Source organism: Onychostruthus taczanowskii, unplaced genomic scaffold (genome assembly GCF_017590055.1).
Source record: "Onychostruthus taczanowskii isolate IOZ18803 unplaced genomic scaffold, ASM1759005v1 scaffold19, whole genome shotgun sequence".
NCBI lineage: Eukaryota > Metazoa > Chordata > Aves > Passeriformes > Passeridae > Onychostruthus > Onychostruthus taczanowskii.
Window position 1 is genome coordinate 11,166,078 of NW_024499128.1, and position 14,324 is coordinate 11,180,401.

A 14,324-nucleotide genomic window follows, 5' to 3' on the forward strand; every position below is an offset into this window, starting at 1 on the left:
AGCTGGTGCATCCTTAACCAAAGCAGTCTGTTGGTAAATCTGGTTTAGCAGAAGCAGCACATTCCTTCTTCATGTTTTGCACACTAAATGGGATCTCTTCAATTTCATATGAGCTCTGAAAAGTGATTTCATTTCTCCAGTGGTGTCAAACAGCAGGTTTGAAATTCATCTCAAAGGTTTAATGCTTAAGAGTTCAGTGTTCTGGAGCAAAGAATTCTCTGAAATGTGTGCATCTGCTTCTGGCTGGACAGTATTTGGGTAAAGGTGATAAAAATTAACAGTTCTTCCAGTGTTTTCCCTGCTGTTTTCAGGTTGGGTAGCAGGGGGTTAAAATTAGCTCCCTGGCAAGCTCTAATTAAGATTATTGGGCATTTTCCTATGCTGTTAAATGCACAGTAACATTTTAATGGTGAAGTTTGGAAATAATGGTTAATGGTACAAGATTGTTAATTGTACAAGGTTGGAGGTGTAGCCATAGACATTGCAAGTAGGAAACTGAATTTTTTTTTCCACAGTTTTAAAGCTCTGTACTGTTTCATGGAACATGTCACGCTTTCAGCACGTTTGCATTTGTCAAAATACACTGAACATACTTTCTAAAGCTTTCTAATGTTGTGTTTCTAATGCAGTAAGTCATTTAATCCAAAGTATGTGTATATTTATTTGGGAAAAATGGACTGAGAAGCACAGAGTAAGTTGAAAATGTATATAAAATGGTAATTCTTAAGAACCTATGTTTTTGCAGTCATGGGACAGGGAAGACAGTTGGAAAAACATCTGGACTTGGGAAACTTTAAACAGCCTAGGAAAAATTAACTAAGCAAAGATTGCTTGCATCATGTTCACATTGGGATTTGTGTTCTGAGAAACACCAGTATGTTTTGTAAAGAACATTACAAATTAGTAAAGATAATAGAGCTGGGGAGGGGGGAAGAGGTTTGATAGAATTTTGAAGGTTACCGTGACCTCTGTGAAGAATTGAAGCACATTTCAGTGTTTCTCTTTGCAATCAGAAGGAATGCTCTGCCTGCTCTTGGAGGATTTGAAATCTTTCAGGCTGTTTAAAAAGGCCCTGTCTGTTTGTGTGAAATCTCATCTGCGGCTGCCTGGGCGGGGGAGCTCCAGGAGCACGGGGACAAGGGGATGACTGATCTCTTCACTTCTGCAGGCCTGCTTTTAAGAGTTCTCCTACTGAGCCCTGGAGCTGCCTGTGTGCTGAGATTTAGAAAGTAAAGAAAAAAAAAATCAAAGCACCCAGGAACCATAATGCAGTTTTGGGCTGCAGTTAAAAGCAGAAGACTTGCTTTCTTTTACAAAAATGCATTGGGGGTTTAGCTCAAGAAAGAAAAGATCTGCCATTGTCCTTGAGCCTTTTCTCTCCACCTAACCTGCTGCTAAATATAAATCTGCTTCAGAGTCTTTTTGCCTTCCCTCCCCTCACTTTGACTTGTCTGTTTGCAGTTTCAGATCAGTGAAGAGCCTATTTGCAGACTGAAATGCTGCAGTAGCTGGACAGTCTCATTTCTCTCTTTTTCTAATACTCAATTCTTTTGACATCAGGTTTTTATCAATCCCATAGCACATATTAATGAATCCAGTTTATCTTCTGAGGTAGGTAAATGGCTGAGAGAATAGGCATGGTGTCCAGTTTTATTGGCTCTGGAAATGAAAATGATGCTGATAACCATCTCTGATAGGCGCTGCACATCTGTTGAGCACTTCTGTTTACACAAGAGTCTGTTAAAACATAACCAGCTGCCTTTTATGCATAAAATCCTTTCAAAGCTGTTTTAAGAGGAAGGTCGGGGGGATGTTTGTGGCTTTCTATCCTACCCCCAGAGATCCATGGATATCACTTGGGAGTGGAACATTTCACTGCTCTGCCATGACCTGGAGCTGTGGTTGTGCCAACATTTGTGTCAGCATTTGTATAAGACAAGTGTATCAGTGTTACAGCTAAAATACATGGGACAACAGACTGAAACCTGGGCAGGTGTGGCCTTGAAAGGATGTACATGACTTGTATTTGAAGGATCTGCATATGATTTTGAGCCCTGACAATAAAATGCATTAAACTTGATGTTATTCCTATCTAAAACACACTTAGGTGGTACAGTGTGTTTGTTGCAGTTGCCTGTCACATCTGTATTACGTGCATGACACTCATTTGGGTGGGTGTTTACTCCATGGCTGAACATTCTGGATACATGAAGGGAATTTTTTAATCCCAGATTTGTAGCAATCTCATGGTGCTTCTCAAAACAGCTGGATGTGTCTGCTGCTTTTTGAGCTGTTTGAACTTTTGTACAGCTGCAGGATCTTTTGTCTTTGATCAGCGCCATGAATTAAAACTGAAGAATACTCAGACATGAGATGAATATCTTATAATGGAGACTTGAACTGGTAGTTCACTAGAGGAAATAATGTACAAAACTCACAGCTTTTGATTTTTCTACTTGAGTGACAATTTGAAACCCATTGAAGAAGGAACTTCTTGTTCACACTCTCAGAAAAAATGAGGAAAAAAACCTAACAGAAATCCATAATTTTTCCTTGATTTTCTTTAAAATGCTGTGTGTTTTCATCTCATAGATACTTTTTCCTTCTACTAAGAAGATAGTGCAGGTAACTTGAATCTCTGCTCTATTTTGCCATTGAGCAAATTGCTCTTGAAATGAGAATTCACACTGGGCACTTCTGCAGGCTGTGGAAACTGTGCTGATTCCTGTCTTTTGAGATGTACAGGGCTGTTCCCAATATTGCACATAAGCACCTTCAAAGTGACTTGGAACACACTGTTAACCAAGTGGAAACATTGAGTTGTCTTACAGGCAAAAAGCCATGATGAGAAATCTTTGCAGTGTGGATTTTATGTGGGACATTGCATGTTCTGGTGTCCTGACTTGACATTTTGATGGAGCTTCTGTATTTCAAGAGATTCAGGAGGAATGTCACGTCCACTCAGACCATAAACAAGCTCTGTGGAAGCAGTGTCAGCTCAAGACATTCTCAGACCTTGTTCTACCTCAGACACTTGCATGCTGATTTTTTTCATTGTGTTGCCACAGTTTTTTCCACAGATCAGGCTGATGGGATGGCATATTGTGGGGAACACAAGTTGTTTTATGTTGCTCTCAGCATCAGGACTGGGTAGTGTCCTCGACTGTTCAATATTCATAGAAATGCTCATCTTGATTTTAGCTTGAAACTGATGTTTCAAGCATCCCATAAACACAAAAACTTTTACATGGAAAAATTAGGTAAGACTTAACAGCTATTAAATTAGATTCCAACATTGTGAAAGAAAAAAAGTCTAATTTTTTCAGTCTCCTCTTGTCTGTAAAGTGGTCTCCCTCTGCAGGGGAGGGAAGAGACAAAGCTCCACATTCACAAGCAAATTATTTGTTAGGGGGTTGAACTAGAAGTGATACAATATCTTTTGGGAACTATTTTCTAAGCTCATCTTGCTCTGCTGTCATTAATACCCCCAGCAGATCCATTCTCCTGAGTATATGAAATATTAGCCTGGGATCAGCTGCTCTCTGATTAGCATATGAAGTGACTTTGTGGCTAAAGATGGGTGTATTAACAATAGGAAGAATTAGACTCCCAATGCACGTGGGTAATTAGCAGGAGCCACCCGGGATTCCCATTTGCAGGGTTGCAAAAAGGCAGAGGGGAGACAAACCTTTCCAGGAGACTGAGCAAATCCTCTTCACCAGGAGTGATGGATGGAGAGGTGGCAAAACCAAAACTGCCTGGGATTAGCAGGTGGGTTTTGCACTGCAGTGCTGAGCAGGCTGATGGGCCAAAGAGCAGCATCAGTGGAATAAATATTGCAGAACTTCTGTGTGAAGGTGGCAAGGGAAGAGGAACAGTGACCTGGAAAATATTTCTGGTTTTCTACACAAGCTACCAAAAGCATTTTTGCTTCTCTAACTTGGAAGTGTTGAAGGCTGCATTAGTACTTGGATGTTTTTTGTGAATGTAGCAGCACTCAGGTGTGCTTTTTCTCCTTGGATGGCACTTAAGGTAGCTCAAGTGGAAAAGTGGAATGAAAAATATGGTTTGGTACAGCACCACATTTTTAGCTATGGCTTTAAATTTAAATTACTGATTTGTAAGCAGTAATGCTTTGATATTTGAAGTGATGACTGCACAAAGTGCATCCTGAATAGAAATCTCTGATTCTTAAATTCTTTTAGATTGCTGTGTGATGAAGGAAAGAAAACCACCTTTAAGACTACTCAGGTGAATGTTTCCTCTTTGGCTTTATTTGTATTAACTTCATTATTAAAATGGTTTTCTTGATGAGAAATTGTTTCTTAAAAGGTTGGACTGGTAAAATAAAAAAAAAATTATACTTTCATATCAATAGGGAGAGCCTTCTGTTCCTGTTTTACTTTGTCACGAGCTTAGCATGTCTGACCATTGGACCCAGTTGTGTAATACATTTCTTAGGTCTAAAATTGATAAAGCTGATCCTAAAAATAAATTTAAAAAGCCATCTCCTCTTAAAGTTCCCAGGGAATTCCAAGAAAAATTAGAGGGGTGTGAATATTTTAAGAATTCTGAAACTCAAGTAGTGATTTACTCTATGAAGTTTGTAGAGCTGTACTTTCAGAAAATCTTAAATTTCCTGAACTTAGCTCTTTATCAATATAAAATGGAAGCTTTCCTCTGCAAAAAGCTTTGTGAGGAGAAATTCCAGATTGGATGCTGCAGTTGCCTTTTTGTGTATTGACTGTCTGGGAGCTTGTCACCTGGTTTTCCAAAGCTGGTGCCAGAAAGCAATTTGCATCACTGCAGTAATGCCACTGTGCGTGGTTTATCTGCACAGCAGTTGATTATGTGTGATTTAATTGTGATTCCTGGATAAGATTAGGAACATCAGAGTTATTAGTGAAGTCCCTGCAGCATTTTCCTGCTTAGAGTGAGCAAACTTTTGGTGTAGCAACTTTTGTTAAACAAAAATCAGTCAGCATCTGAAGAGCTGATTGATAAAGCAGCACTTCCTCAGAATGCCTTGTTGCCACCAGGCTGCCTGCAATGAGGAATGAGGGGGGTTCTGATCTTGTTACCTCAATATTTGTTTGAATTTTAGACCCTCTTTCAGGAAGATCAGGAGCTGATGTCACTCAATGTATGAGCTGTCCTGTTGATGTTTTCATTTCACGTCAGCTAAAACCCCTGCAGACTGTACAAATTGTAAGTGAAATCAGCAAATTGCAGTTGGGGTTGAATTTTTCTGTTATCCTGTCTTGGGAAATTGCCATTCCTACTTGCATAGAAAATACTTTCATTTTGTAACTCTAGGTGGCTCTTGGGGATTGGAGGCAAAGGAAGATATCCTGTGTGTGTTTGCACAATGGGAAATTCCTTAGAAGACAAGGTTGTTGATCCAGGGCTTGGATCATGTTCCAAACTTCTAACTGAAACCTGATTTTCCTGCTCTGGGCTTTTTAGAGGTAGATCCGTGGTTGTTACTGATCCAGACACATGATTTTTAGTTTAACGACAGTGTTTGAATTTGATGCTCTGCACATCTTCAGGTGAAACTTCATCACTTAAATCCAGTTGAATAAAAGCACCCAAAAAAGCCCTTCTTTTTTTTTTCCCCTCATGGATGCTGATTTCAAGTGTAAAATGTTTCCTGGCTCAATTGTTTGTCTTAACCCCTTTCTCTAATGGTATTTTTTTTTCCCTATCCTGTGTTTTCTTCACTAAGTAATTATGTAAACTTCACTATGCAGTCAAACCAGCAGCCTTTCAATAAAAAATGCAGTCAGTGTTAGTGACTTTGTCATCTGTTTGAATGGGTTTTTATCAGAATCTAAATTTTCTTACCAAGGAAAACCCAACAGCAGTACTTAGCCAGCATCTCTTTATGGCCCTTTGAACCAGATATCCTCTTTAGATGAGGTATTTGTTGTTAGAGATATGGAAGTTGAGAATCAGCCCATGGAGCTGCAGTGGTTACAGACAAGTGCCTGTTGTCTTGTCATGGGCAGAGCTGTGTCCTTAGCATGAGAATCTTAATTTTCTTATGTTTAAAAATCATAGAATCACAGAATGGGTTGGGTTGGAAGGGACCTTAAAGCTCATCCAGTTCCACCTCCTGCCATGGGCAGGGACACCTTCCACTGTCCCAGGTTGCTCCAAATCCCATCCAACCTGGCCTTGGACACTTCCAGGGATGGGACATGTATAGATCTCTCTGGCCAACAATTTGAAATAAACCTTGATTTACCACTGTATTTTCACCTGGTTAACTCGGTGTCAGCACAGCAAGCATGGTGTTTTCAACAAGGCCAATCATCCCCATCTCAGTTTTGTTCTTTTGTGGATTGCTTTTGGATTATATTTACTCTGACCTTCCATTCTGCTCTTTCCTGTCTGCTTCCAGAGTTGGCTTTATGTGGCCAGAAGGTAGATACAGTATATACTGAAAGCAGGAATATGCATAAACAGCATGTGGCATGGTTTGTGTGTTGTGGATTGTTGGACGAGCTCTGTGCCAGTTCATCAACAATAATTTGTGCATATTAATATATTTGGATGCATTTAATTTCATTGGCGCTTAGCCTGCTCCTTAAGTTATTAATTTGTGAAATCTGTTTGGAGGAAGGGTAGAAACTTGTAGGCAGCATATGGTGTGATATTGGGGGGAAAGGACGGCTGCGGGTGTGAATTTTATTTTGTCAGTTTGGTGGGAGTACCTCTTGTTCTTTATGGGTGCCATCTGCACAAGGCTCTCTCTGCAAGGCTTGTGCTCTGTGCAGAGCACACAAGAGCTCGCTGAGCTTTTAACTTTGGCTGCTTTGGGGGAGGGCAAAGAGAATATTTTATTCTGTGCCACCTTTTGAAGTGTTTTGTTTTGTATAAAGGCTTTTCTTTTGCCAGAGGAAAACACCTTGAAGGGTCTACAGCTTAACTGGCTGTTAAAGGCTGGTGTCATAAACCTCTGGATCCATCATTCAGGCATTTTCACAAACACATTTCCTGTCCTTTGCCTGCTGCTGTTACTTTTTTGATGCTGGATATCTTCTGTCTATTCTTCCTGACCTTCCAGCAATTATGAGAATAATCATTATTTTCATATTCTGGTTCTTAGGACTTCAGTGTCATGAACTTTAATGTCTGTGAGACAGGGCAGCTCCTGGTTGCTTTGAGAGCTTCTCCATACTTTATTCAACTTCTTTAAATTTGTTCAGCTTTGTATACATGAGTATACAACAAGCACCACAGTTGAGAGCTCTCTGGCTTCAGTAGTAAATGAAGGCATTTTGTTCAGTGCATATACTTAAATGTGACATTTCATGTTGTTCTTTCTGCTTTTCAGGAATAGTTGCCTTTTTGTTTCTGAAGCTTTTGTTGTGACATGCTTCCACATCTCCAGTGGAATGAATGGCAGGGGCTTGGAATTGGGAGATCTCTAAGCTCTGTTCCAACCCAAACCATTCTAGGATTCTATGATTCTGTCTTTCTCCTCCAGCCAGTTGATCTTCCTATTTTACAGGGATCATATAATGCTTTGATGTTTAGTAACAGATTCGATTATGTGGTTATTTCCAGTGAGTATATGAAAGATGTTTTCTTCGCTTGTCTGCGCATTCCCCAGTGTTTGCTCAATGCTCAGAGGTCCTGACAGAGATTGGATCAAGGTGAAGCACAACAGGCAAAATTTGTGCAGTGGGTCTTGATATGCCAGGACAGGATTTCAGAGAAGTTTGGTTCAAGTTCTACTGCTGAACTTAATGTCTTTTTCCGCTTTCTTCATTTCAGCTGAGAGAATCAAACAGAGAGATGGTTGCTGTGGATGATTACATGCTGTGTAGGTTTCTGGGTTTGAGAACATGCTGCATTGGTTTATTCCTGACACCTGAGAGAGAAAAACAATTTCACAATGCAGATGGTCAATAAAAAATGCTGAAATACAAAATTACAGATATAAAAACTGGCATTTTCCATGACCTTGAAAGGAAAAAAACAAAGGCCTTTTTTTGCAGGGTGCTCCTGGGTCCTCATCTTGTGAGATGACTTACCAAAAGGTTCCAAACTACTCTCACACAATGCAGAGATTCTTTCCTTTAACTCCCCTTTTCCCTTCCCCCACATTTATTTTAAACTTAAGCTTGCTGTGGGAGACAGTAAATCCATATAGCTAGAAAGAAACAGTGATAACCCAGTATCTTGGACAAGTTGTCTCCTCCCTCATTTTTGGAGCTTTTCTAAAGCTATTGCTGTTTGCAGCATTACATTTATTCTAGTTCAGAAGCTCTAGCACTAGGGGAGCTTATCTGTAGGTCTTATTTTATGTGTGTCTTCCATGTTAATGCTGCAGTTCTTAAACTCTGACTTCGTTTGTTTACAAAGATGAGATCCTGGAGCACTTGAGGCATCAGAGAATATTGCAGAATCTCATCACTGAAGAGATTTAAGAACAATTCAGAGAAACATTTGTCAGGAATAATACAGGTACTGTTAATTCTGCATTGAGGTATAGGGACAGATCAGGTGACATCTCAAGAACTTCTACAGCTCTTTCCTGTGATTTTAGTGGAAGATTCAATTTACTTTTCAGTGGCTTGGTCAAAAACCCCTCACTTTATTTTGTTTTGGAAACACATTTCTTAATTTAAATTCAGAGGGAAGAGATATTTGCAGTCCCTTGTCTTGTTTGAAACAGCTTCTCTATTTACACAGGCCATATGAAAAATTAACCTTAAGGGGTTTGTTTGTTTGTATTGCCAGATATTTTAGAATTGCTGACTCATTTTACCAAGCTGAGGGTGTGCACACAGGAGCCAATTACCACCAAATCAGAAGGAGGAGAACTTAAAGGACATCAAGTGCTCCTGTCCTGTCTGTGTGCTTGGTCTTAATCTGGGCATGCAGCCACTGCAAAGCAGTGACAGGCTGTAACCTCACAGCCCACACCATCCAAGGAGATCACTTGCCTTGAGTGAAGTGCTCTTAGCCTGGAGAAATAGGAATTATAACAATCCTAACTGAGAAGTAGCCCTCAGAGAATCAGGCACACGGTGCTTGCATCCTGCTGAACACACACAGCAACCCCAGGAAATGAAATCTCAGGGAATGTGCCCTAAGGCAGGGAATGGGAACTCGTCTGGGCAGTGGAAAGGCTCCTGTTTTGGCATCATCATTTTGGGAATTGGCTCAAAGTTATACATGTTGGAAGTAGAGTATAGAGAGTACTTTGTGTGTCTGGCACACTGTGCACACTCAGGAGTCATTTCTGGCTCGGAGGTTTCATCTGTGCAGTAATAATATAAAATGATACACTTTATGTTGGCTCATACCCCTGGTAACTTGTTTGATGTGTTTGCTCCAAGCATGTCACTTGCCCTTAGGTTCTTCCAACAATATGTGTCCGAGTAGGATGTGTGGAAAGGCCAAGCTGTTGCTCTGGGGAAGGATCTGTAGTAAAGCCATCTTTGATAGTCATTGCTTAGAGATGTCATATTCCTCCTAAATCTGGCAAAGGACAGCCTTTCTTGAATCTCATCTCCATTTGTTGCTGGTTATTTCTCTGTTATTGCTAGAAATTCTTTGTTTAAATAAGCCACAAACACATACCTCCTATGCTGAACCCTGGGTCCAGTGTTGTGTCAATGTTGTGGAGTTGATTTTAATTGAAGGTGCAGCACAATACAGGGACTCCACTGAGCTCCTCCAGAATTGATTTTAAACCTTCTTGATAGCTGCAAATTTAAATTTTCCTTGACACACTGTAGCATGTGTTACACAAAGGTAATGAATACCAGACCCCGTGGATCTCTTTGCTTTATCCTGTGACTCTTCTTTTGCATTACTAAATGGAGAGAGTGATGCATTGAGCCACAAATGCAAAAGCCCATGCACAGAATACCTATGCAGTCTAAAAATAACATTGAGGAGAGTTAGCAGCCCTCATTACAGCAGCACTTGTTACCTGTTCTCCAGTCTTACCTGAATGGCAGCAGGGCAGGTAATTTTGGTTTCCATGAGGTCGAGTAGGAATCCAGGGATGAGGGCTGTTCACTGCTCAGCCTGTGGCTTTCAGCCACCTGCCTGCATTGGGAGTTTGTTCCAGGAGAGGGGGTGAGGGGTGGCTGGTTTTGGGAGCCTCTGACAGTTCCTGCATCCTTCTTTTGTTCTGAGTGGCTGAGCAGTCTCAGGATGAGAAACAGGGAAGGATATCAAACACCTCTCCTGAGTTAGGTGCACTGGGCTAACAGAGCTGCCTTTGGAAACACTCCAACAAATCAGAGTCCCAAACTCCCTCATTGCAATGTTTTCTAACTGAGACAATTATTTTTAATATCTAATTAAATTTTACTTCTTGTGAGCTCAGTCGTTTTTTATTATAGCTTTTGGTAGGTCACAAGAGTTAATTACAGTCCTCATTGTAGTGGCCTGTAACACACTTGAAAATTGTCAGCCTGGCTGTTCCTCCACCAACACTATCTGGTTTTAATTAATTAACTCAACCAGTGGATTCTTCAGTTGTTTCTCCAGTCTCAAATATTAATTCCATACAAATTTTTACTCATGTTCTTGACTTTACATAATTTCTTTTTAAAATGGTTGCTCATTTAGAGACATCATGCAGCTGAGGTTTACCTGTCACCAGAGCAGAATGACTTCCAAGCCTTCTCATATTCTTGTTAAGTTCCAAAATGCTGTTTGTAGAAGAGCTACAGCTCAAGATTGTTGTTGAGGCTGAGTTACTATAGCCATTGCTCCTTATTTTGTGTTTGTCCTCTTAATTTTTCCTTGTTTCCTACTTCACAATTGTTTTTATTGAATTTAATTGATTTCAGATAGTTTCTCCCCTTTAACAAGTTGCTCTTGAGTTATTGTTTTGTCTTCCAATTACATTTGCACTGTCCTGATGTGGTTTGTCCCTTCTCTAAGTGTGTATTATGTGATGTCACTGAAGCTATTGAATAAGAATGGTGAATACAATCAATTCCCTGTCAACTAAGAGGGGTGGTGGCAAACTAAATGCTGGAAAAACATTCTTGGTGTCTCAGTAAGTGCTGTTGTTTCCATATGGTGCAGATGGGCTAGGTCCTCTTCATAGATGTGCTAGAAAATGCATTAATCTCTGCTGCTGAGCTGCTGCAGATCTCACAGTGCATCTTTCCTGGCATTGTAATGTAGGTGGGTTGTTGCCATTTGGTAACTTTTCAGGGGTTTATGGATGTTTTAAGGGAGAAAAAGAATAAAAGCATTCACTTTTGAATGGCAATTCTAACACGACATAAAGAATAAATCTGGAAAGTCTCCTAGGAATGCTGAGGTCACTCCAGAACTGCCCAGTTGCACACAAATATGCCAGAAATTATCCAAAAAAAGACTTGAAATTGCCCTGTGAGCCTGAATAAAGCACTTGAACATGCTTTTAAGCGTTGGATTTAAATCAAAACACATAAGGTAAGATTTTTCTTACAGACTGGGAAATATGAACGGCTGTGTTGTTTTGTTTATTTTGAACCACTTAAAATCTGGAAGGTGGGAAATAACTTTCTTTTAGAAAAACAAAACCACCCTTGGTCAGGAACGAGTACCTTAGGAAGAGTAAATACATGCCAAGCACCTGGCTGAGGTGCCAGCCTGCATTCAGTGCTGGGACACATTCCCCTTTTGGGTCTGGGTTGTCAGTCGCACAGGTAGAGTGTGAATTGTCTGGATCACTCCTTCAAAAGGACTGCCCAAGCCGGGTTTGCCTCGGGGCAGAGCTGTGTTAACAGTGAAACAGGTCAGTAAGGAGGATGAATTCCTCCAGCTGTGTACAGCAGTGACACACCAAGAACTTTGGGGTTTGATGATTCAGCCTCATAAACAGTCCTTGTCTTCTGCTGCTGATACATCCAAGGAGGAATAATGACTATATTGTTTTCTATATACAGTTAATGGTTTTGCAATCCATGTGCCACTCATGGCATATTCTTCTTCCCTCCAGTGTAGCAGATCCTGTAGTTGGACTCCAGGGTTCTCAACCGGATACAAACTCATGGATAGTTTCCTTTTGTACACATAAGCAAATTTTTTGCTATTGAACAATCTGTTACTTCAATAGCACTAGAAAAAATGCAGTGATCCAGAAACCTTTCGCTGGAAATGCAAAAGTTAAAGATGGGGTTTCATTTAAAATTCAAATATTTCTTTTTCCTATGATGACTTTTTTTTTTCATTACAGAAGACATTTTCTGATTTATTAAAGGCTATTTTGCTGTGTAGGGGTAGCTAAACTTGTAGGTTTTGATGTAGTGCACAATGCAGTATATCTAAAATAGTCCTGTAATTTATTTTCTCTCTGTTTACAGGAGTTATTCTTCATAGTCTTATGCTGACTGTTTCTGGACTCAGTGTCTTCTGTATTATCAGGGCTTTTAGATGAAGGGGCTGATTTTTATTTAATTCCTGTCAGTGACAAATGAAAATACTTACTTCTAGTTAAAACAGGAAAAAGAAATCCAAATTTTTATAACAATATTATCTAAATACAATGTCCTCTGTCATCTTCTCAGCCTCCCAAAACTGCAGTATTCAACATGGCTTATGAATCTTGATATGCACACACATATATATGATATTCAAGAAATATTTTTAGATATTGGAGTGATACAGTGAAATATTCATGTACAGAATATAACATATATAGAAAAAATTGAAAAAATGTATTACAGATCTCATTTTCTAAATTAAGATGCATTGCTCTCGAGCTCTATTCTGACTTGTTATTTAAAAGTCTTAGCTTAAAAGTTGGGTAGAGCAGAAGAGTGAGAGAAGCTCTCCAGGTTGTGCCTGTTGGTGGTGGAATAGCTCAGGGCGTGAGAGGTGGGTGGGTGGTGCTGGTGAAACAGCTCAGGGAAGGTGGTTTGTTTCCAGAGGGATTTACAGTGATTCCAACTGAGCAGTGACCTAGCTGGCAGCCCTGAATAGCTGGAGAAAAGGAGTCAAGTCAGAAAAATAAAAGAGAGGGAGCATGAGCATGTTTTCACCTGGTTCAGCAGTAACCCAACAAGGGAAGATTATTGCCCTGAGTGTTCATCTTCACTTCTTTGATCTGTCCTGTAATCCCTTGCTTGGTGTTGCTGTCAAAACAACTCTATTGAAAAAAAGATCTGCTGATGAACCAATATTTTCTGATCCCTCTTCTCCCTCCAAAGATGATTTTTTTCTTTTTGGGTAGATTGCATTTTCTGTGTTTGCTGGAAGTAGTTGAATTGTTCAGTGAGTTTTTTAAGATCATGTGATTGAAATTTCTTCATTTAATTTGGCTGTGGCAAAAGTTTCTGTAGCTTTTTCTTAAACAGTTGTCAAGACAATTTAATACCCAAATGTGTAAGTTTGTAAAAAATGTTCTGTAAGAACCTCTGAAGAAAAAGTTCTAATTCATTTGCCTCAGTGTTCCTGCTTCCATAGTTACTGTGGGTTTCAGTCCCTGTGAAAGGATGCTAAGCTGAAGTGTTGGGGAATAAATTAACCAAAACTGCATGGTTGGGGCTTTTTTGGTCACTCACGTGATCATTGGTGTCACAGAATGTGATGAGTTTTCCTGTGTAGACTTGTAATTTCACATGTCTGTATACTGCTGCTTTCTGAAATGAGTTTTTTTGTATTAACATTTCAGAAGGGATTAGCTTTGGAAAATAATTGCTGTCGCTAACCCCATTAGCAAAACTGCTGCTCCTGGCATGCAGGTGGAACAGCAGCTCTGGGTCTCACTGGGCCAGTGTTTGTGGCAGCTCCATTCAGGTCACTTGTGATATGTTCTACACCTGAAACTTGAGAGCTGAGAGAGAATTTGGGTGTAGCTTTAGGTGCTGGGAAGTTGGGTAGACCTCTCCTGAAATATTTTCAGAAAGACGCTCTTAAATGTTGTTGCCAGTTCTTGTTGGATGGACTTAGGGTGAATACCCAAAATTATTCTAGAAATCTTCACTGCTGTGCTGCACTGTTTGTTTCCAAGTGTGATGTTGAACTGCCTTTAAATATTTCAGTGAGTTCTTCCTCAGCTTGCACTGACTTGTGGCACCGTCTGATGGAGCTGCAGGGAAGCATCACCACCAGATGGGGGGCTGGGGGTAGGAGACAAGCATTGCTCTAAGGTGTTGCCATCCTGGGTTTCATGTAGAAAGGATCTCAGGCTGGCTCTGCTTCTGAATCATCTCCTGGTTGTGTCACCAAGGTGCATTGTCCAGTGACTGCTGCTCTTCCTTCCAGAACCTTCATTCCACTAAATCCCAGTGGAATTCTGCATGGGAGCTTTCATTCAGACTGGTTTGTTCGCTGTCTTCCCAGTCCCAGCC

General features: G+C 40.3%; 1 protein-coding gene across 1 annotated transcript in view; it reads left to right on the forward strand.

The window, feature by feature from the left end:
- USP22 (ubiquitin specific peptidase 22) overlaps positions 1–14,324 on the forward strand; it is an 89,922-nt gene that overhangs the window by 46,902 nt on the left and 28,696 nt on the right. The gene's annotated exons all lie outside the window — the stretch shown is intronic.